The sequence below is a fragment of the Anabrus simplex genome, chromosome X (genome assembly GCF_040414725.1).
Source record: "Anabrus simplex isolate iqAnaSimp1 chromosome X, ASM4041472v1, whole genome shotgun sequence".
Lineage (NCBI taxonomy): Eukaryota > Metazoa > Arthropoda > Insecta > Orthoptera > Tettigoniidae > Anabrus > Anabrus simplex.
In genome coordinates this window covers 73,553,177-73,578,079 of record NC_090279.1, presented here as the reverse complement: position 1 = coordinate 73,578,079, position 24,903 = coordinate 73,553,177, and the positions used below count along the sequence as shown (strand labels likewise).

The window sequence follows — 24,903 nt, the reverse complement described above, 5'->3', positions numbered from 1 at the left end:
TATTGTTGCTGTATGGAAGTAAATAATGTGACCTATTGCTAAGACTGTGCATTCTGTAAGTAACATGCATTATTGATGCTATTAAAGAATTCAGTTGATATTTTTACGAGTGGTTAGAGAGAATTGTCAAATTTTGATATTATAGGGAGAAGAAGGCCCTTTCGTCAAGAAAGGTAGGCATTGTCAGAGAGCTACTTGTTGAGAAATGTTATTCATAGCAAGAGATAGTTTCTAGATTGCAAATATCACAGCAAATTCTTAAAAGAATTTTAAAATGTGAAGACAAGAGGAAGACAAAGTGTCAACAACGTGTTGGGAACTGTGGGCAAAAGAAGAAACTATCCCCAAGGGGGAAGTGAAAACTGATTAATTTGTCAGTAAACAATCGCAAGGCTACTAGTTCGGATTTACGTTAGAAATTAGAAGAGTATTGCTCATTCGTATCAGTCAGAACTGTGAGACAAGAGCTGTTTAATTCCGGAATGAAAGCAAGGCGACCTTGAAGAAAAGCAAAGATTACTCCTGCTGTGACTGCAAAGAGGTTACAGTGGGACAAGAATCTCCAGAACTGGTCATTCGATGACTGGAAAAATGGCAAGTCCACGACAATAATGGTAATTCCTAAACTATTATTCATTAATACATTTTAAACCCAATACAACTGATATAATCACACAGTACAGTACAAGTATGAAATTTTCCTTTGAAACTGTACAGGATGCTAGGATTATTCGTTTTATTTATTTCCAACTTCAGTGATGGTCTGGAGTGGGTTTTCTTGGTACGTCTGTGGACGATTATATATTGTCGAAGGAATTATGAGACGTGAGCAGTATAGTATTAAGAACTGCTACATCACGTGCAAGTGTGGTTTGGCCAAAGTGAGTTTATTTTTATGCAATAAAGCCACAAAGCGTAAAAAATAATGGAATTTTTAAAGGAAAACAATTTAAAAGTGCTTGACTGGCCAAGAAAGAGTCCAGACAAGAACCCCATAGAAAATCCTTGGGAGAGAGCAAAAAAAATACAAATTTAACGACAAAAATCGGCTTGACTGAGAAGGTCGTTCAGATCTGGTTTCTTGGTGACGATTTAAAGAGTCAGTACAGAATACTGATTGAGGGTATGCCCAGTCGAATCAAGACACTCATGAAAGCTAAGTGGATGCATACAAAGTACTAAAGTCATAAACTTAAAAATTGGTAAAATCTTGTGTGTTCAATTCTCAATTTTTTGTTTACTCTAATAATTTGGCCACATCTTTATAGCCACCCATTTAATCACTATTTTATCTAGCCCAACTGCACTCATACTTGTCAGCAGTCTTCCAAGATCTACCCTATCAAAAGCCTTAGATATGTCAACTGTAATACATTCGACCTCCTAAACCTAATATATCTGCTATACCTCGCTGTAATCTACAAGATGAGCTTCAGTGGAATGTTTCTTAAACCTGTACTGCCATCTATCAAACCAGTAGGTAATTTCGTAAATGTGTATAATATAATCATAATGAATGCATTCCAAGAGCTTCCATGCAACACCAACAAGGTAACTAGTGTGTAATATTTGGCTTTATGTTTATCACATTTTCTTTATACACAGGGTGCAACTACACTAATTCTTTATTTATCCGGTACAGCTGCTTCATTAATACACTAATCAGATTTGGTTCTACTTTTTCTCAACGAATTGACTTTCGTATATGCCCAGAAATTTTACCAATCCCAGCAGCATTTCTAGTTGTATATTTTGTATCTTATTTTTAATGTCTATTTTTATTGAAGGTTCATGTGGACATTGCAAAGTAATTTCAAAGATTTTGTGAAACTGTCAACTGCGTCAGGTACTGCAAAAGGACATGACATGGTGACATATCTTATGCCTCACGAGTCACAGGTGCGATGTGCATTTGCCGGTGAATGGTGTCTGTTTTACGTGATGCACGACTGCGATGCCCATTGACTAATGGAGTATACACATTCCCATGTTGTATAATTGCTACTCCACACACTTCTCAGTCCGTCGATATTCAACAACGTACACAACTTCAGATGTAGTGGCATCCTTCAGTCACAGAGTCTGCCTGTGACTTCCCTTCATCTCATCCATGTTGCCTTTATCATAATTCGCACATCAACAACTACCCTACTATCAGTCTGTAGGCAAGATCCTAGATACCTGAATCAACTTGGATGGAGCCATTAGATGGCTCGGATGACTCCAGGTATTCACTCTTCTTTTTGTTCATTCTAAGGTTGTATTGTGAGAAACAGGTATTCCAATCTTCACCTTGATGTTGCAGCCCCATTCTGGGTCTATCAGCAAGTGCAACATCTGCATATAAGAGAGTCCTAGGAATACTATTTTGCAGGTCCCATGTGGTGGTGTCCATGCTGAGGAAAAAGGGCAATGGGGACAGAGTGGAGTTAGCCGTGCGGTTAGGAGCACGCAACTGTAAGCTCGCATCCGGAAGATAGTGGGTTTGAATCTCACTGTCAGCAGCCCTTAAGATGGTTTTCCGTGCTTTCCCATTTTCACACCATGCAAATGCTGGGGCTGTACCCTAATTATGGCCACGGCCGCTTCCTTTATATTACTAGGCCTTTCCTGTCCCATTGTTGCAATAAGACCTATCTGTGTCGGTGTGACGTAAAGCAAATTATAAGCATTTCCAGTACACCATGGTTATGAATGCAGACCAGATAACACGGTCAAAAGTCATTTCAAGATCAAGGAAGCCAATGTTCACTCACTGCTGATGCTCTTAGTGCTCTTCAATTAGCATTCTGGCAGTGAAAATTCTCATGTACAACTGGGGGAAAATTGGCCGGTAATTTGCACATTCCGCTGGATCATCATTTTGCTTAAAAATAGGCACGAGGATGTTTGTAGCCCAATGACTGAGAACAGAGCCAGAGTCAACACTGGCACTGAACAAGCTTCTCAGTTGATAATGAGTTCTTAAATTACCGAGCTCGATAGCTGCAGTCGCTTAATTGTGGCCAGTATCCAGTATTCGGGAGATAGTAGGTTCGAACCCCACTGTCGGCAGCCCTAAAAATGGTTTTCCGTGGTTTCCCATTTTCACACCATGCAAATGCTGGGGCTGTACCCTAATTATGGCCACGGCCGCTTCCTTTATATTACTAGGCCTTTCCTGTCCCATTGTTGCAATAAGACCTATCTGTGTCGGTGTGACGTAAAGCAAATTATGAGCATTTCCATTACACCACGGTTATGAATGCAGACCAGATAACACGGTCGAAAGTCAAGGAAGGCAATGTTCACTCACTGCTGATGCTCTTAGTGCTCTTCAATTAGCATTCTGGCAGTGAAAATTCTCATGTACAACTGGGGGAAAATTGGCCGGTAATTTGCACATTCCGCTGGATCGTCATTTTGCTTAAAAATAGGCACGAGGATGTCTGTAGCCCAATGACTGAGAACAGAGCCAGAGTCAACACTGGCACTGAACAAGCTTGTCAGAGAGTTGATGGGTTCTTAAACTGTTACAACATGCAGAAGTTCGGTGGAACGTCATCTGGTGCTGGGAGTTCTTGGTTCTTCATACTCCTAATGGCTCTGTCGACATCCTTTGATGTGATGCATAAGATGGGACTTACCATCTGGAATAGGGTGATGCGGGAATTCAATGCAGGAAATATCTACAAATGTTGTTGCCAATGTTTGAGGATTTCTTGTTTGTCCTGTAATCACTGGTCATCTTTGCCTCTAATACACACAGAGTGCTAAATAATTGTGTCAATTTTGGTCAGATGGAAAACAGTTCTTTCCTCCTTGCTTTGAGTTCAGTGATGTACTGTGTTTATCAGAACAATACCAACAAAAAATCAAGGATGCTCTTCATGTTATGCGAAGAACAATGGTTGAGTCAGACTGGCGGGGATATTATTCTTTTTGAGAAAATAATTGAAATTGTTACTTCCGGGTGCGAGATTCAGATTGCCGAGCTGTTCAATATGGCCCCCCTCTTACTTTGGTGCATAGCTCACAATGGTGCAGTAGTAAGTAACTTTGGACTCTGTCCAGGATGTGTAGTGTGTGTCGAACGGCATGGAAAGCTGCCTGTATTCTTGGTGCAAGTATGTCTTCTCTTTCTGTGGGGTTCACATAGTAGTCAATTTGTGTAGAACAAACTGAACACTGCCTACCAGAGCCCGGAAGCGACTAGCGAAATGCACGAGAAACTTGTGCATTCTTACCGAGCTTTACCGGTTCCCACTTTTCCCTTCCCCTCCCTTCACTTTTCTGACGCACAGTGGCTCGCTCTCTGGCACAGCAAATACAGCAAGTTCATCAATTTGAACTGCACGCCCGTAAGTAACAAGGTCACTTCATTTACAAAAAGAAACATTTCTCCGGCAATCCAACTCCACCATCATTCTCAACATCACATGAAGAGCATGCCTGATTTCTTTGTCAGTATAGTTCTGATACACCTTGTACATGGTCATTACAGTGAGAGTGCCTCGATTCAGCAATACATTTCTTAGCCAATCGTTCGACAAAGAGAATTATTTCCCTGAGTTTTGGAGTCTTTTGTGAATTCCGATTCATGTACAGTATGTCTTTAACTTTTCCTACACTTCTTCTTGGATTGGAATCATCCATAAAAACGTTTGATTTTCAATACAGTAGGAACTAGGTTATGTTCTGCCCAAGTTTATTGTGAAGGTTGCAGTGAAAGATCTGTAGAATGTGTCCACAAATTGTCAATTGCATTCAGGTCAACGAGAGGAAAATTTATGTTGTCTGCTACGGTCTTCTTCTAGTCTTTAAACTTCCACGATCTTCTCAGGCAACAGGGCACATGCGGAACCTGGGTGACTGAAATGCTTTATCATTTCTGCAGAACATACACTAATGAACACGTCCTGTGAATATGAATTTCCCATCTCTAGTCCTTCAAGGTGTTCTGGTATTATGAACATGAGTGCACTTGTATCAGTTGAAATGTGTTGATATTGTAAGTCTTCAATTATTTGAATGTCAGTAACAGCGTAGAGCTCTAACAATCAAGAGTTAAAAATCAGACCAATTTGTTTAACTTAGAACCTAAAAGACTAACTGGGATGTATACGATGGATTCCTTTGTGAATTTTTCATATAAAATGACACCTCATCTTGCACCCAAATGTTATTCATGTACGTTAGGGACTAAACTTATGAATTAAAGTAAGTTATGCTAAAAGTAATTAACGTGGATGTAAATGATTGTTAATAATAGGCTTTAATGACCTAGGATGGTGTATTTGAGTAGGCTTGTTAAGTGACAGAATGGGACAATAGCTCATATTTATGATCACTGTGGAAGTAGCAACGAATATTGCATTATGGAGAGTAAAATACTGAGCACCATGAGGCGACCAGCTCATTTTAAGATAATAATCACTCTCTGTGCTCACTCAATAATCTCAAGCTTGTCTATTTAAAAAGCGTACATAATTAATGCAACTTTTAAACCATTATTAGTCTGTCTGCTATAATGTGTGAAGATGGATTGACAAATTTTCTTAATGTGCTAAAGTGTTCATTCGTCTAGTTATTCGATCATGATTCTTACAGTGAGGGTGACATAAATACTAGAATGATCATGAAGTTAACGTTTTCAATAAATGATGAATAACATATGTAATGCAATAATAATTCCTAAATAAAATGATTAACCTCATATAACCTAACTTTTGGGTTGAGGGGGATTTGAAAAGTAGGGCTTGACCAAGAGTGCAAGCTTAACCTACCAGGCACGGATTCGACTCGAGGCCTAGCATTGCAGGCCATGGATTCAATCCTAGGCTTCACCTTACAAGGTCATTAGCTTTACAGACTCAAGTTTGATGTCTAAGAGTGCTGACTTCAGCTAACAGGCACGGTTTGTTGCCCGGCTTAACTTTACAAGGGCGTTACAGACTCGAGTTTGAGATTCAATCCCAGGCTTAACCTAACTAGACAAGATGAGACATGGTGCATGGGGATTACGAGCTGAGCTTGGAAGTGGATAGCGCCCATACACATTAATATAATAGGACTAGCGGGACGGTATAAAGGTTAATACATTGTTTTATTCATAGGGGCATAACGCAGAAAGGTGACATCAGGTCATGGAGTTGAGTGACTGCAAAAGGCGAAAAGTGCAAAAAGGATAAAGACTAACATGGTAAAAGGACAAATGTGCAAAAGTGTTCAATGGCTAAAGGACAAAGGGGAATGAGGTATGGTACAGGGATTAGAGCTGAACGTGGAACAAGATGCTGGTATGGGACTATGGAGATGGTAAAAGGTTTAATATATGTGCATTCAGTATAATGCTAAGTAAATGACTGCACGCTGAAAGTGCCCATTTAATTCAAAACACCTAACGTCTGAGCTGCGAAAAATTAAAAAAATCCCCACACCGACTGTTAATATATCTCGGCAATCTTTCACTTGGGCTGCAGACTACCATAGTAACTAAATGATTTTGTGTTAAATTCGAAAACACCTAAACTTTGAGCTACAAGAAATTAAAAAATTTGCTGACCCACCTAGGATTCAAAACCGGGACTCATTTACTTGGGAAGCAAACAAGCATGCTAACTAAATGACTGTACATTGACAGCTTATGTGTTTCTCTAAAACAACTAGCTTTAGCGCTACAAGATTTAAAGGAAAAATCACCAACAGAACTAGGATTTGAATATGGAGTTCGCTTGGACCCAAAGCTGAAATGCTATTCAAATATCTAAGAAAAAAAAATTCAAACTTCTAATTCTGAGCAAAGAAAATAATCGCTGTTTTGTGTTCTCAGACCTGGAGATAACTTCAGCTCAGAACTAAACGGCTTAAGTTCATAAGAATAAACAGATGTTAAAAGTCCTCAATCCGACCCGGACGAGCTTTCCTTTCACTGAAGACTAAGTGTGAACGACCAGCACAAACTATGTTAACTGAATGTGGAAAGAGAATGCAACAAATTTAGTATAAAGTGAGGTTGTGACATATGTGCGTCTCAGCAAAAAAAAGTGATTGTAGGAACATGCTGTTTTGACTTGGAAATATTTGCTGTGACATGAAATACAAAGTTCATTGTTTTTGCAATTAGCCTAGTATGCACATCTCAGCAAAAGAACATCGGAGGTACCTGAAAGCTGACTAGACTTGGAAGTAACTTATTTGTTAACACAGGGAATAAATAGTTTATTGCTCCCGCATTGAGCTCTGGGCTGCAGATTTGAACCCTGGAGATGTGTAATTGCCTTCTGTAGTGTTCATATCACTTGGTGACTAGCATTAGAACAGCGAGCAATTAAAAAATCCCCAGGCCGCCTGGGAATCAAGCTCGGTACACTTCCCTTGGACTGCTGACTACCATAATAGCTAAAGGATTCAAAACCCACAACCTTCGAGCTAAAATAAATTTAAAAAATCACCGACCAGACTAGGAATCGAGCCAGTGGCTTCTTACATGGGCAAGAAACGAGGATGCTAATTAATGACTGTACATTAAAAGCTTCTGTGTTTAATTGAAAGACATCAAGTTCGACTTCCTTTCACGGGGGCGGGCATAATAATATTCGCCTTACGACTTACTAACTACACTCAAGCGTTTTAAAAGTTTGCAACCATAATTTTGAAGATCCCAGCTGCTTTCATGCTGAATACTCAACATTCATGCACAATAAGAAAGAAAAGGCCAGCACTTTAACCGCCTGAGCTACTCAGCTCGGCAATTAAACTATTAAGTACCAAAAAACACACTCTAATAATGATGATAACTGTACTGGGAGGTACACCTCAACCTCGAGCATTCAAATTAAGTGCCCTGAAGAACGCTATCACATAAAAATTAAAACAAGTAGTGCAAGAATTTGGGACATTAGTCAACAGATATCACTACTAAAGTGATAGAGTAATGCGTTATTTCAAACTGACTGGAATTTTTTTGGTGTACCACAGTTGGTAACAACTATTTCAAAAAGTTTGGACTTATCTCCATAGATGTCTCTACTAAAAAACTGATGTCATGCACTCTGGTGCAAAGTGGAACAACTAGAAAATTTGTGTTTATTGGTTTTCTGAACTGAACGGACTTTCTTTGTTTGTGATACTTCTAAGTATTCAACACTTCTTACTCATCCCGCCAGGTTTGGAGTCTGGCCAATCAAAAGTTTTGTGTATTTATTTTCTGCCAATCATAGGCTTCTTGTAACTTTTTGAAAGTCCAATAAAAATGAGGGGGTGTGTCTGGTCTTAGCCGGGAGCCTTCTCGAACCTTCCTCTCGGGTAAAAAAGCTGACACTTTTCCGAGTTAACTGGTCTTACTGATCGTCGTGCTACTGAGCGTGTGCTAAGAGAGGAGGCGTGGCGTCATCCATCAGCAAGCAGAACATCACTTAAGGTAATGGCCACCATTTTTCTATCTCAGAAGTTATCTCCACAAGCTGATTCGAGGGGAGGATTCCAATCTTTAACTATGTAACAGTCCATTTCCTAAAATGCAAACTTTTCTTTCTTCTCATGTAAAAGTTCGAGTAAATCATACTTAACTGAAATTCAGGAATAGAGAGTCTGACACCCTCTCGAGTTCCCTATCAACTTGTTTTTGAGGTGACTATGATTTTGTGACAGTTTTCTATCTGTAGCCTTGGAATTTAAATTTCCTCCATCTAGTCACCTCAGTAGTGTGGGATTAGCCTCTGCATTGTCGGGCCAATACACCAAGTAGAGTTTTAATATTGCATTTCAAGGAGCGCAAGTTTCCACCTCCATACTTCTGATTTTTGGGCCAGTAATTGAACATGTAATTTTTCAAGAAGGCCCGGGAGAATGAGTACTCGATACCCCTGTATAAACTTAAAAATCAACTGATATGGCCTTGTTAAATTGATGTGTCTACAGAGGCCAGAAAGTGTAAATTTGATTAAGCAAGACGTTCTAATCACTACTGTAAAAGTTAAAGGCTGTAAGGGTATGGAAGCGTAGTCTCCTTGGTAGAATTGTAGAGCATTGAGGCTCTTTTCTTCAAATGTAAAATATATTTCTGAGATACTGAATGCTGCCTTTGGAAGGCCATAACTTGTAAACTTTGAAGAAAAATGTTCTTGAAAATTGTGATTTAAAATTTCCTGTAAAACGATTTGGAAGATTCGTCTCCTTGCCTATCTAACTAAACGCAACAGTAGTGACGTAGGGACCTTTTAAATAGGGAGCTGGAAGCTCGAATTTTGTAATTAATATTTTCTAGGCTTTCTGTTTTTCTATTTTGTAAAAACTACCTCTGTACCTGAAATATTACTGTTTGTTAAAATTTAATATCTGAAAAAAATATAACCTTAATTTTATAGTTTGAAATTAATCTTTGACTACCGTAGCACCTTCTTTCACATCTCTGTGATCCATGAACACTCGGTAACTGGTAGCAGAGCGTGGTTGAGTGGGTCTAGATAAAGCCCGTATTGACGGCTAAACGTAGAATTCGCTCCGAACTCTAAGAATGGTCTCGGTTGCTGGAAATTTTCTAAATTGTTTCATTCCTCTGTCAACATGTCGGGTCCTCGCGAAGTCCTCGCTCCCGGGCACTTTCACAAGGAGGAATTAATCTATGAGCTCATAATTAGGAAGGTCCAAACTGGAGGCACGGTTGTGGTAAATATTACCAAATTTAAGGAATCTGCAGAACTTCCTATTTGTATTTCGGTATTTTGGAGGAAAGGACATTGATGAGGCTCTATCCACTATCACTGATAATACCACAGAACTAGCATTTGTAGTTAGTTTTTTTTTAATGAGTGACCCTTCTGCCAACCAAATTAAGAGTTCAAGCTAGACTGTTCCATTTTTACAATAGAGCTAGGGACCTATTGTCTCTAAAATTGAAGGACGATCATGCTAAGGAAGTCAGTAATCTATTAGAACATCTCTCTGATATGTCGAATAAAGTTAGTCAACTGCTGCCCGGGGCCGCTACTCCTAAAAGCGACCAATTCCCTACGATAAACTTGTCTACTGACGAGGAATCTGGTAGAGTGATTGAGAGTAGATCATACGTGGCTACTCAAAAAACATCTGCCCCATAGGAAACAGGGTCTGGTCATCCAAGACAATTTCCAACGTCATTTATGACTAATGCTGTGGTCGAACCTTCTTCACCTTCAATGCAGTCCAGTATTATATCGCCCGGTTTCAGCAGCTTACCACACCCCTTGGCTATGTTGCTTAAAGACATTTCCAAGTTTTGAGTAAATTCAACGAATGAAGTAATTTCTTTCTTAAGATTTTTAGTGGAATCTCAGGACCATGCTTTAGTGTTTGCTCTCTCTCACTCCCAAATATTTCAAGTTATTTACCCTTATTCTGTAGGCGTCCTCTCGGACAAAATAGTTAAAGCAATAGCTGATCGATCATCTACAGAAGACTTCCATGCCCACCTGCTGGCTAACTTCATTCCGGCTAGAGCCATGTCTTCGTTAATCCAAAAGTACTACTTTAGAGTCCAGAGGTTGGATGAGAACCTGGCAGACTCTATACAGGATATTAAGTTTTACACCAGGTTTTTCGTTCTTCATTTCAATGAAGACCAAATTGTGCAGCCGATCGTTGAAGGTATATCTCCGCCCTATAAGTAGTACGTATGTTTTGCATATGGACCTAAAACCGTCCCTGAATTAGAAGTAATGGCTGTGTCAGCCAAAGGAGTAAGGTACGCCGATACGTTACGAGTCTCCAAGGAGCCCCCTCCGTCTTCTAACAGCTCTCGGCCACCACCTCGCCGAACTTTTCCCACTCGCAAGTGTTAGCCATATGGATCAACTGAACATCTTCGAAACAAATTCCCCACGATAAAATCTAGTGGGACTAGGAACGGAGCAGGTCCATCGCAAGGTTGCTTTAAATGCGGCTCATTTGCTCACCTTCACAAGAATCGCACTAATATTAACAGCACACCATCTTGTTCGACTTCTGGTGCCGCCTCCACAAATCCAAGTGATAGGAAGTGACTAGCGTCCTTGGCTGTGTCACAATGTTCACCTTCCCGAGGCTCTGGCCCCGTGAAACCAAGTAACAATTCAGTTAAGTGTGAAATGAGAATGCCTCAGAATTGCGGCAGAGACCCCAAGATTCGTGCCATTTCCGAATACTGAAGTAAATAACGAAGCAGTCACGGCTCTATTAGATTCAGAAAGTGTGAGTTCATAAATTTCTGAAGAGTGGTATTCTAAATTAAAAACATGTTGTAAATTTCCTGAATATTGTTCCACTTCTGTTAAGTGTGTTTCGGCTAACTCCTCCCCATTAGAAATTTAAGGTTTCATTTTTTCTAAAGTTCGTATTTCAATGTTTACCTGGAAAGTTAAGTTGTTTGTAGCTAAACAATTGTCTTGTCCTGTAATATTAGGGACTACTTCATGTCTAATACTTGTCTTGTGCTCGACATTCAGAGCAAAGCGTGCATCTTCAAACTAGCTAGTAACTGTAATATTCCCCTATTGGAATATAATTCTGTATCATGTTCATCTATTCCGCCTACCCAGAGTGAGATGTCATTAGATCTTAGGCAGCTACCTCAGCAACAGGCTGAAACTATTAGAAGGTTGTGTCAGTCCTTTCCTGGTGTATTTTCTGATACTCATGGCTTAGTGACCTTATTGAATATAAGACTGAACTAACAGATTCTGTTCCAGTTAGGTTTCCGCCTTATAGGCTGTACCCAAACACCCATCATGAAAACGTCGATCAGATGTTAAGGGATGTATTATTAGACTTTCAAAGTCGGCGTATTCATTGCCCATATTTCTTGAGCCGAAACCCCGAGCAGGCTTCAGGCCTCTTATTGATTACAGGGTTTTTGAACCGTAAGATGCTTTTACAGTCTGTGCCTCTTCCTGATCTTCTCTCTTGTTTTCCTGGTTTTGAAAGGCCAAGTTCTTTACCATCCTTGATCTTAATCATGTATATAAGCAGGTACATCTAGCAGAAGAATCGAAACATCTAACGGCTTTCGGTACGGATTGGAACTTGTATGAATATAACCGCGTGCCCTTCGGACTCCACACGGGTGCAGCTGTTCATACTAGACAGGCTCTTCTCTGATATGAAATTCGAATATCTGTATCATTACCTCGATGATGTCGTCGTGTTTTCAGAGACCTTCGAAGAACACTTGAGGCGCCTAGTATCAAAACCGGCCAAGTCACTGAAGGCATATTTTTCAGTATAGATGAAAAACCTGTAGAGACAAAGCAATGATAGCCACAATTTTTTTTTCATAGTTATGTCCTTAATGGAAAATTATTTAAGTTCCGCTGTTTTGGGAAATCTGACTCATAATGAACCCATCTTTTTTGTTAATATAAATTTTGACTTGGCTGTTTTTGTTGCAATTTTGTACAATTTTAGGCTTTTTTCTGAAACTGTATTAAATTTAAACTCCAAACCCTTGTGAAAAAAGGCAATTTAATGAAAATAAATTGACATTGCAATTACTTTTCTGTATTGCAATTTAAAAAAAAGCATTTCAGCACACATGGGATAATAATATATGAGGAAAAACATCAGAAAGCTGAGGAGAATACAAAATAGGATTTGTCTCACTAAAAGTTCGTAGTTCACTTAGATCTTGAACAGAGTAAAAGAAAATGATCAGCAATAATAGTCACTTATATTAATAGAATCATTATTAAGATAGGTACTGGTCACACATGCTAAGTAATATTGTTGTTTTAAGCCTTCAATTTGCTCTTATTTTTAATACAATGTCAGGCACTTCACGTGGACTATTGATGCAGACTTCAGAGATGGTGTTGGAACTCTCATGACCAGTGAAAACTGTTTCACTTGCTAATATTATACTGTAGTTTTATAAAACTGCAGTGATGGACGATCTTGCCATGTTGAGCCAAAGTGGTTTTGCAGGAGACATTTTGTCTTCAGTTTTAGAGACAGATCACTGTGTGAGGTGTCATTTGAGCCAGCAATTTTCCTCTTTTACACAGACTTCAGTACTTCCCAAGTTCATTATTGTAAAATATCTCACCATTTACATGAGCAGAATTTTGTGCAAGAAACTTTGGTAATTTGTAGAAAAATAAAATATTATTCTTACCACTCTTGCTTTTGTTGTTGTGATGTCCACTGTGATGTATCTCTTAATCTATTGATGTTTCCATTACGTAGGACGAGGTATGAAAATACATTTTTAAGTTCACCAGTCGGAAAAATATACACGTTATACTACACAATAATGACAAAATACGACACACAGGAAATAGGGTTGCTTTTGCGCAAAAGATGCTAGAAGCCTATGACTACATAAATCAGTGTTGCAAACGAACAAAATACAAAATATTATGACTTCAAAGAATACACTGTACAATAAGGAAGGATTTTGTCTATTGATATTACCACATTGTTGCGTAATATAAGAACACAAGATTCCAGACAATAATGGTGCAACATGACATGGCCGGTTTTGAATTCACTGCCTGCATGACTTGGCCCATTCTGTTGCACGACCAAGAATTCAGTGCTCTATAACGTGAAGACATGGACGATTTCAAAGCAAATTCTTGTTTCACGTGATAGTACTATATTTCTACTTCACGTTAATAACTTTAACTCATTTTCGAAGTCCTCAATTGCCTTCGGAAGGCTGAGTTGACAGTTAAACTACCTAAGGTAGCTTTTGCTAAGCCTTTCTATTATTCTTAGGGCATATTGTGTCACCCGATGGTGTTTCTATGGATCATTCCAGAACACAGGCTATCCGTGATTTCAAGCCTCCTAAGGACATCAAAGGCATTGCCAGGTTCACAGGCATGGTGGATTTCTTCAGAAAGTTTATTCCTAACTTCGCTAATAGGGCGGCGCCCCTGAAACTACTACGGAGGAAAGGCGTCAAATTTCAGTGGTGGCCGTCGCAGCAAGCCACTTTTGAAGACCTCAAATTAGCTCTTTGTAACGCCCCTGTATTATCCATGCCAGATTTCTCTCAGAAATTCATAGTACAAACAGATGCCTCTTCATCTACTGTCCCCGCTGTCCTTCTTCAGGAAGCGGAATTCGGAAGGCGGCCCATCGCCTATACGTCTAGGACCTTGTCGGCTCCAGAAGCCAAATATTTTATCTATGAACTGGAGTGTTTGGCAGTATTGTTTGCCCTGGAGAAGTTCCGCCTTTATCTGGAACATGACAGATTTGAATTAGGGACGGACAATCAAGCCTAGAAATGCGCATTAGCTAGGTCTCGTCATACTGGACGTATTGCCCGTTGGGCTATCAGGATTTCTGCATTCCAATTTGATGTAAGATACATTAGGGGGTCAGAGAATACAGTTGCTGACTAAGCCGCATGTTTTCTAATGAGGTTGAAACCGGTAAACAGGAAGATAGTTCTGTTCTTCCCACACCCATATCTTCATGTATTAGTGCTATTCTGACTGATGACTGTATGTTATTTCGGGATATTGAGAAATATCAACGTGGAGATACAGTGCTGTCTCCCATTATGGGAACATTTTCTTCTGGATAACAGGTTTGTCCCTTACGTATTGAGGAACGGGCCTTTGTGTTGCCCTTCGAGGCACGATCACAAGATGAAAGTAGTGGTTCCAGCCGTGCTTGTACCCATGATCTTCAAATATCATCATGAAACATTTAGGCACCTTTAAAACTCGGGAAAAGATCAGAGAGATGTTTATTTGGAAGAGTATGGACGGTGAAAATAGGGAAATGGTTAATGCTTGTAAATCTTGCTTGCTTAGCAAGCCCAACTTGGCCAATAAGCTAGGGCTATTGTCGTTGCAACAAGCATTTCGCCCCAAGGAGCATCTATATATAGACTACGTCGGACCTTTACCCAATCAAAGGGGAACAGAAAAAAATTTGTTCTGGTGTGCGTAGATGGCTTCACTAGATTTTCTTGGTTGTTTCCGACAACGATGACAACCGCTCAGTCAACTATTTCTTGTCTTAATATTATCTTTGCTTCTTTTGGTCTCTGTCAATATATTGTTTTTGATAATAAAATGTGCTTAAATGTAGCTGCGTATGCTTTTATAATATACTTTATATTAGGCTTATACCTTGTCAAAATAAGTAATATAGACCTTAAGACTAAAAACAACGCAATATGACAAAGTCATTCTAGGAACTTGTTTTACTCATAAAACTTGAACGTTAATGATATAGTTCAAGGTCATATGTACATAGCAAAGTTTTATCATATGTTGTGATCCTTTTAATGTGTTCAAAAAGTGGTATCTTTTTAATATATAATAGTTTTCTAAACTTAGACATAGAAAACAGTATTATTTACTTATTATTCACATATTACTTAATGTCAGTCAAATATGAGATGTTTACGGGCAAGGTACAACTATTAAAAAGATGTATTCTAATGTGAATGTATATGACAGCTGAGGATGACTTGTGAAGAGTCGAAACAGGTCCTGTTATTAAGAAGAAAATTTTAATAAATTAGTATTGATTAGGTGGATCTCTTTCTTTCTATGACATATTTAATTCATCTATATGAGTTTGAGAAACTAAACTCTTGGCACTAAGGTGACATAAGTGAAGTGTGCTTTTCTGTCTATTTAGGGCTGACTGGACAATGTGTGTTGTAACTTCAAGGAGGGGGAGATTAGGGTGAATGGACTAGCAGGTAGACAGGTTGATGGGATAGCTGGGGAAGGGGAAGTGTGGCAAGGGAAAATATTGCTATGATCAGAGGGATTATGGCTGTTTGTGGTATGCATTGCCAATTGCTAATATGAAACTAAAACACCGCATGTGACTACACCCTATTAATGATCAGCAATTAACATATTTTAAGTAATTAAATTGTCAGTAATAATAGTGATAACGTGCAACAGTAGATTAGGCATACAGAATACTCAAGTAGGAGCTTTTTCTATGTCGTGTTGACGTTAGAGCTATGTACATGTAATATGGAGGCCTGACTTAAAAGAGAACGAGTTAGGAAAATTTTATTAAAGAGTATGTAGATCGACAGGTGGTAGGATAAGAAGACGGATTAAGTGAATAGATATTTAGACAGATAGATAAATACAGTAAATGGATCGATAGATAGATAGACAAATTTACTTGAAAAAAATTAAAAAGCTAGCTCCTCAGCTGTGACTTATGGTAAACGATGGGATTGGACTCACATTGTCAAGTGATAAGGCAGCACTGCAAGAGAAGCTTATGCCATAGGAAGTTCCTTTAACTGGCACACTTTTAATTTCATCCCGTCAGCCTTCTTGATTATGATGTCTCCTGAGTCAGTCCAAGTGTTCCTAAGACCAAAACATTGGAGTGCTGTCGTCATGATGGACATTCTGGTAGCTGTACGATCTTCACAGATTGTTGTGGATGAGCCTTTCAGTTTCCTTTTCCTAGTGAAGACATTCTGCCATGAGTGATAAGACACAAATTTGAATAGGATAGGTCTCGTTTTCCATGGTGATCGAGGACCTAGTCTGTGACACCTATCAATATCATTATGTGTAACATATGCACCTACTGCTTTGCACACGCTGAGCACTAGTTCATCTCAGTTTTCGTTCAAACATTTGGGGATGCCGAAAATCTTACATTATTCCTCCTGCTGTATTGCTCCAATGAATAACATTTGGAGTCCATATCCTCCTTCATTTTGTGGATTTCCACCTCCTTTTTATCAAGATATTCAGTTAACTCTGAAAATGCTTCGACATTAAATATTAAACTTTTTTCAAGTTCTCTTATAACCATTTCTGTTATGCAGGTCAAAATGGCCTGCACAATTTTTTTAAGGAAGCTGTCCGAGTTAATGAAGTCATCCAGCGCACAATTCATGAGGTGGTCTACGTTGGCATCATTGGTAGTGGCTGGGCTTCTAAGTCTGTTGTTTTGGCGGCCCATTTTCTTTACAATGCAAATTTGGAAGAAAAAGAACAATACCAACAAAATGTGTTGGTACGATTCATAAATACAAACGTAACACTGCCGCAAGTTTTTATCACTTCCACTGCTGCATAACACCTTCAAATCACTTGATTACTGAGGAGCCTCACTCACCCACGTCCGTGACGAACCATTTTATCAGATAGGTTAGAAACTCAACATGGCGAGGCCCGAATGGTAACACGATGCATTATGCATTTACACAAGGTTTACCTACATCAGCACATGTAATAATAATAATAATAATAATAATTGCAATAGCAATGAGCACTTGAATGAGTATTAAGTTCAAGTGATTTTCACACTTACCTGCATTCAGTCAGAGTTTTTTGTCTCCTTTTACATTTTACGAGGTAGTGACTATCGCACACGTCATTACATAGTAAACAAACAGAGTCATCTGTTGTCTATATGCATATTTCACTGTGGAAGCCATATATTTAAGCTATTAGAAAGCTGAAAACAAAATATAGGCCTCTCCATTCAGCAACAACACAGAATATACAATAGTAAGCAAATCAAAACATTGAAAATTGGAAAACCAACTCTTCACACAACTGCAGGCGTGGGACTAAGTTTCCTCCTTTTTATAACACACGGTCCTCTATGTAACACTTTGACTAGAGTGATCAGGATCGTGATTTTAATCCCTTAGGCATGAGATCACGGCTGATGATGCACATGCAATGGGCGAAACATGTCCCCTTAAATTAGTATTACAAGCTACTGAAGCTATTGGTTACTTCACATTCAATATCACACTTGGTTTTGTTTTAATGTTTATTCAGTTTCCTTCACAATTTATTCCTGGCATAAAAGACATAAGCCTACCCAAGATTAGTGTTACAAAAATTAAAAAATGTGATTCTATTAAGGGATAAATAAGGTATGTCCATTTTATCTGGCCAAAGAATGAATTTCTAGATATTTTTTGAATTCCCTGACATTTCCTGGTTTTCCCGCTATTAATCGAATTCTCTGACATTCCCTGATTTGCAGTTTTCCATGCAGGTGGACACCCTGTTAAACCCATATTTGGGCCGATGACCTTCAATGCTAGACACCTTAAAAAAACAAGCAGCAACAAACCCATATTTGTGTGGGGAGGCCACTCACTTTTTATTTTCGTTGAAGTGAAAAAAGGTTCATGACTGTGTGTTGCTGTGTATGTTTTTACTAGTTGATGTGGTAGCCTCCTTTTATCAAATTAGTCAAGTGGAGACACTCGTGCTTGAAGTTGGCTACAGCTTCAATGTTGAAATCGACTATTGAGAGATGTGTAATGAAGAATCAGTAACGAGAGGAGGGTAGATCGATATTTAAGATCAACGAAAAAAGGGTTACATTTTGTGAAAAACACTGTGTATACATTTACCTACACCGTCTACCTTTCTGGTATGAACTAGTTGCCTTTGCAGCATCAGAACAAATGACACTTGCACTTCTTGTATTGTATCTGTGTGGTATTGTGGGAAGGGGGTGTGGTGAAGGAGAGGAGATGGGCAGAGCATTGAGCTTATGCGCTGTTGGCTGTAGGCTGAACATTTACAACGATAATAGCACAAACTTCTTCGGAGTACATAAAGAAATCAAGACCTTTCTGTAAAACAACCCTGAGAAAACCAACTCTTCACACAACTGCAGGCATGGGACTAAGTTTCCTCCTTTTTATAACACACGGTCCTCTATGTAACACTTTGACTAGAGTAATCAGGATCGTGATTTTAATCCCTTAGGCATGAGATCACAGCTGATGATGCACATGCAATGGGCGAAACATGTCCCCTTAAATTAGTATGACAAGATGAAATTCTTAATTTTAAGAACCCAATGTGTATTGAATACGAGGATTTCAATAAACTTTTGTAACCTCATTGAATTAATGTACATTTCAATATGGACCAGTCTTGAGATTTGTAACATATAATTATCTGAGATTGTTGTAAACAACCCACGGAGTGAAATTGAAGTCCACTGTTTGTATCGGAGTTGAACCCTTTACACAAATGGTTTTTTTTGCTAGGGGCTTTACGTCGCACCGACACAGATAGGTCTTATGGCGACGATAGGATAGGAAAAGCCTAGGAGTTGGAAGGAAGCGGCCGTGGCCTTAATTAAGGTACAGCCCCAGCATTTGCCTGGTGTGAAAATGGGAAACAACGGAAAACCATTTTCAGGGCTGCCGATAGTGTGATTCGAACCTACTATCTCCCGCATGCAAGCTCACAGCCGCACGCCTCTACGCGCACGGCCAACTCCCCCGGTCACAAATATTATATTAATGTTGTGCAGGAAACTAACAACTCATATAAAGACTATTAATACAATCATAGATCAAGAAGGCCATCTTCTTGTCAGTGGATGACTGCACAATACTCCAATACTAGCGGACTGGAAACATTAGAAATTCTGTATCACCTCACAAATGTAATTATGATGGCAGAACACCTTGGACTACTTCATCCTGGCACTCAACACTCTGAGAGACAAGTTTAGGATCTCTTCAGAAAGGGGAACAGAAAGAAGCCACACTAATACACATCTCAGGTATTATATCGTGTCATACTAATTTATGTGTCGCCCATTGCATACGCATCATCAGCCGTGAACTCACGCCTGGAGGAATAAAAATCAGGATCCTGATTACTCTAATCAAAGTGTTACATAGAGCAATAATTAATGAGAAATACACAAATGGTGCCTTTAACCCCGACATACCCATTCCTTAAAACTAGAACAGACTATGCTGGCCCAAATCTAATAAAAAATTGTGTGAAATCGAACAAGACCAGACTGCTAGCTAATAAGGCTCTCTACTTCGACATGATACCCGATCTGACCACAACAACATTTCTCTCTGCACTTTATCAACTTAGTTCTCATAGAGGTCAACCCCTAAACATTTACAGCAATAATGGCACAAACTTCAGTGGAGCAGCTACAGAGATCAAGGCCTTCCTGCAAAATACCCCTCAGAAAACCAACTCTTTGCACAATTGCAGGCATGGGACTGATGTGGCATTTCATCCCTCCTGCAACACCAAACTTTGGTGGAATCTAGGAAGCAGCCTTCATGAGTCTGATTTAACGCCCCAGACAAGCGATGGATTCTTATCGCTTCACCAACAAAGAATGCACCATTTTGAAACACATACATCCCCTCACCAAAGCTAAATGATGAACCTTTTGACACTTCTTACCTAACTACAACCAATTTCCTTATAGGAGAGCCAATTACTACACTCCCTGATCATGATTATACACTGACTAATGGAGCAAATGCAACACCAAGAAGGAGTGGTCAGAACTTTATGCCAATTGCAGGGTAGACTGACGTCACTGAGGTATGCTCATGATGTGATATGCGCCGCTGTGCTGCGCACGTAGCGAACGATTAATGGGACACGGCGTTGGCAAATGGCCCACTTCGTACCGTGATTTCTCAGCCGACAGTCATTGTAGAACATGTTGTCGTGTGCCACAGGACACGTGTATAGCTAAGAATGCCAGGCCGCCGTCAACGGAGGCATTTCCAGCAGACAGACGACTTTACGAGGGGTATGGTGATTGGGCTGAGAAGGGCAGGTTGGTCGCTTCGTCAAATCGCAGCCGATACCCATAGGGATGTGTCCACGGTGCAGCGCCTGTGGCGAAGATGGTTGGCGCAGGGACATGTGGCACGTGCGAGGGGTCCAGGCGCAGCCCGAGTGACGTCAGCACGCGAGGATCGGCGCAACCGCCGCCAAGCGGTGGCAGCCCCGCACGCCACGTCAACCGCCATTCTTCAGCATGTGCAAGACACCCTGCCTGTTCCAATATCGACCAGAACAATTTCCCGTCGATTGGTTGAAGGAGGCCTGCACTCCCTGCGTCCGATCAGAAGACTACCATTGACTCCACAGCATAGACGTGCACGCCTGGCATGGTGCCGGGCTACAGCGACTTGGATGAGGGAATGGCGGAACGTCGTGTTCTCCGATGAGTCACGCTTCTGTTCTGTCAGTGATAGTCACCGCAGATGATTGTGGCGTCGGCGTGGAGAAAGGTCAAATCCGGCAGTAACTGTGGAGCGCCCTACCGCTAGACAACGCGGCATCATGGTTTGGGGCGCTATTGTGTATGATTCCACGTCACCTCTAGTGCGTATTCAAGGCACGTTAAATGCCCACCGCTACGTGCAGCATGTGCTGCGGCTGGTGGCACTCCCGTACCTTCAGGGGCTGCCCAATGCTCTGTTTCAGCAGGATAATGCCCGCCCACACACTGCTCGCATCTCCCAACAGGCTCTACGAGGTGTACAGATGCTTCCGTGGCCAGCGTACTCTCCGGATCTCTCACCAATCGAACACATGTGGTATCTCATTGGACGCCGTTTGCAAACTCTGCCCCAGCCTCGTACGGACGACCAACTGTGGCAAATGGTTGACAGAGAATGGAGAACCATCCCTCAGGACACCATCCGCACTCTTATTGACTCTGTACCTCGACGTGTTTCTGCGTGCATCGCCGCTCGCGGTGGTTCTACATCCTACTGAGTCGATGCCGTGCGCATTGTGTAACCTGCATATCGGTTTGAAATGAACATCAATTATTCATCCGTGCCGTCTCTGTTTTTTTCCCAACTTTCATCCCTTTCAAACCACTCCTCCTTGGTGTTGCATTGTCACTGTCAGTCAGTGTACTTCCTCTCTCATCACAACCCTGCCCACATGGCCATATTTTCAGCAGCTAACCCAGAACTCCTGGAGGAGATGGTGAAATGAATATCTCAATAAATGGGCAATGAAATACCCCATAGCAACATAGTCATAGTAAAAGAAGATGACACGCATGCTATGAAGTGGACGAGGCCAGTGATCAAAAGTGCATCCTGGTAATGATGAGTTATTCATGTAACGAATGTTCAGGTGAGTAATGGTGAACTTACAAGGTCTATTCACAAACACTATCCCTTACGAAGTATGAAACAGAAAGGCAAGATAACTTTTGAATGGCTTATTTATTCATTGCATGTTTAAGTAATATTGTTCCGAGATTATCTGTGGAACACAGAGAGGTGAAAGAAGGTGTCAGCATTAATGGATCTATCTACGATCTCAAAGATTAATTTAAACTTTAAGACAAAGGTGATATTTCATTTCAGATCTCAAATTTAAAAAAATTCTTCACTAGGTCAAGGAGCAGTATGTCAGGTACAAAATAGCAAACAAGAATAGAAACCCAAGGGTTGGAAATTACAAGTTTTGAGCTTCCAGCTCCAATTTACAAGTTTGCAACATCACAAATGTTGTGTTTGTTTAGATAAGGAGGATATCTCCCAAGACACAGTTCAAGAGCACCTTGCCCCAAAGGTTACACGTACGGCCTTCCAAAGGCCCCACTCAAAATTGCACCAATAACAGACAAGAGTTTTACATGCTCTTTAAACTCAACCAAGGATGCTGTGCTCCAAATTCCTTACAGCCTACTCAAGGACACATTACACAAAACTTTACAATTTCTGGCATCTCTCGGCACAACCTACAATTTACAATTCCTTTACACAGCAGTATCTAGTACCCATACTACTGGGCCGTCATGGAAGAGAACAACAGGTTATATTACTGGTCCAAAAATCAAAATGTTTGCAGTCGTAAACTTGCACTCCTTGAAAACCAACTTTTGAAACCCTACTTGGGCTTGTGGCCCGATGATGCAGAGGCTAATTCTACACAACTGAGGTGACTCGAAACAGAAGTTAATGAGTGATTTACAGAAGAAAAAGTTTACAAAATCGTAGTCACCTCAGGATAAACTGAAGGGGAATTCGAGAGGATAACACACTCACTATCCCCAATTGTCCGACTCGTTGGCTGAATGGCCAGCGTACTGACCTTCGGTTCAGAGGGTCCCGGGTTCGATTCCCGGCTGGGTCGGGGATTTTAACCTTCATTGGTTAATTCCAATGGCCCGGGGGCTGGGTGTTCGTGCTGCCCCCAACATCCCTGCAACTCACACACCACACACAACACTATCCTCCACCACAATAACACGCAGTTACCTACACATGGCAGATGCCGCCCACCCTCATCAGAGGGTCTGCCTTACAAGGGCTGCACTCGGCTAGAAATAGCCACACGAAATTATTATTATTATCCCCAATTTACAGTTTAAGTCTGTATGAAATTTTACATTAGCAGAATGAAAGCTTACATTTTTGAAAACAGATGGTTACATAGTCTAAACATTAGAAGCTTCCCCTCCTGCGAGTTTAAGGAGATAGCTACAGATATAGAAAACTGGTGGCCATTACCTGGGCTGATGTTCTGCCTGCCAAAGAATTAGGCCTCCTGTCTTAACATACACTCAGAAATTTGATGAGAATAAGAAAAGGTAACTAGAAAAAGTCGCGGCTTTTATACGCGACGGGAGGGTTCGAGAAGGCTCTGGGCAAAATCTGACCACACCCTCTCATTTTATTTGATGCTCAAAAAGTTACAAGAAGCTTATGATTGGCTGAAAAATAAATACAGAAAATTTGTGATTGGTCAGACTTCAAAGCTGGTGAGCTGAGAAGGGAGTGTTGCAATACATTCAAGTATCAAAATAAATGAAAGTAAATTTAGTTAGAAAAAGTTATAAACCCAAAACTTCTTTAAATCAGTAATTATTCCACCTTGCACCAGAGTGCATGACCATAGCTTTTTGTGGGGACATCTATGGAGAAAAATTCAAACTTTTTGATGTACACCAAAGCAAAACAAAGAAATCCAGTCAGTTCAGGAAATGTTAAAATAACATACTCAGTTATTCAGTAGTGACATCTTCTGATCAATGTCCCAACTTTACGCATTAGTGGTTTCAAGTTTTGCTCGATAGATAGTGTTCCCTAAGGCGCTTCTTTTCAATGTGCGGGGTTGAGGTGCACCTCCCGGTACAAATATTATAAGTCACATTGGGCTAGTATCATCACAGACCACATTAGGGAGAAAAAGAATATTTTTCACTTGCCAAGAGATGGCTACAATGTGTGTAGTATACAAGCGAACAATCACAGTAAACAAGCATATCACCTGCAACTTGTATCAATAAATTACTGTATTATTTAGAAAACAATAATTAATAGAATCAATAAAATATCAAAGGTGTTTCATTTGGAAACGACTAGTAAAATATCCTGTAACAGTAACAAAAGAATGTACCTTTCAGCTACTTGGTGTTCAAAACTAATTTACGAATTCGAAAGTATTAGTAGGAATGATACCAGCTACCAAATGACATAGAGTAGAGGTCTTTGGAATAATCCTAACTGCTGCACAATTCATAACCCAAGATCGTGCAACAACTTGAAGGAAAAGTGAAAACTAGATATGTAAACAGTCAATCTCATAAAAAAGTATATTATCGGTAGGACTATCAATCATGTGCACTGAAAAGATGGATCAAACCCTGGTATCTGTTGAGCTATTTTCTACCCATTTCCGTTATCTGACGATGGATTATCAAATTATGTACATTACCTCAAGAGAGTCTTCCTGCGATGACTCTGGCTCGGTTAACTCTGATTTAACTTCTTCTTTCAGAGCTATCACTTCTGATACATGTTCAAAATTTTCCTATGGAAAATACAAAATATTAGGTATGCTCATAACACACATCTACAAATACAGTCACCAACAAATGAGCAATTTCCACTATTAAAGTTACTTTCAGAATTTCACTAATGTTTATGGAAGATTTCTACCAGCAGAGGATTGTTATAACCAAAGGCTGTACTGAGAATGGTGTTACTATTCTTGCTCACTCCTTATGTCAGAGAAAGGATGAGACTGAGAACAAAATATAAAATGCCAAACGTTTTCTAGCCATACCAGAAAATATAATACCAGAGATGGAATGGGGGCTATCTCACACAGAATTTGGAAGGACGCAGCCATAGGCATAAACACTAAATTGTATGAACTGTTTTCATAT

At 40.0% G+C, this 24,903-nt stretch overlaps 1 protein-coding gene and 1 long non-coding RNA gene across 2 annotated transcripts in view; one reads left to right on the top strand and one right to left on the bottom strand.

Moving 5' to 3' along the window:
• The window catches only part of LOC136886221 (uncharacterized), a 450,091-nt gene that overhangs the window by 62,802 nt on the left and 362,386 nt on the right, over window positions 1-24,903 (top strand). The window lies entirely within an intron of this gene.
• LOC136886660 (uncharacterized) overlaps window positions 1-24,903 on the bottom strand; it is a 41,635-nt gene that overhangs the window by 15,049 nt on the left and 1,683 nt on the right. Inside the window, exon 2 of the long non-coding RNA XR_011019074.1 lies at window positions 24,450-24,545. This is a non-coding gene — a long non-coding RNA (uncharacterized lncRNA). The remainder of the gene's footprint in view (window positions 1-24,449; window positions 24,546-24,903) is intronic.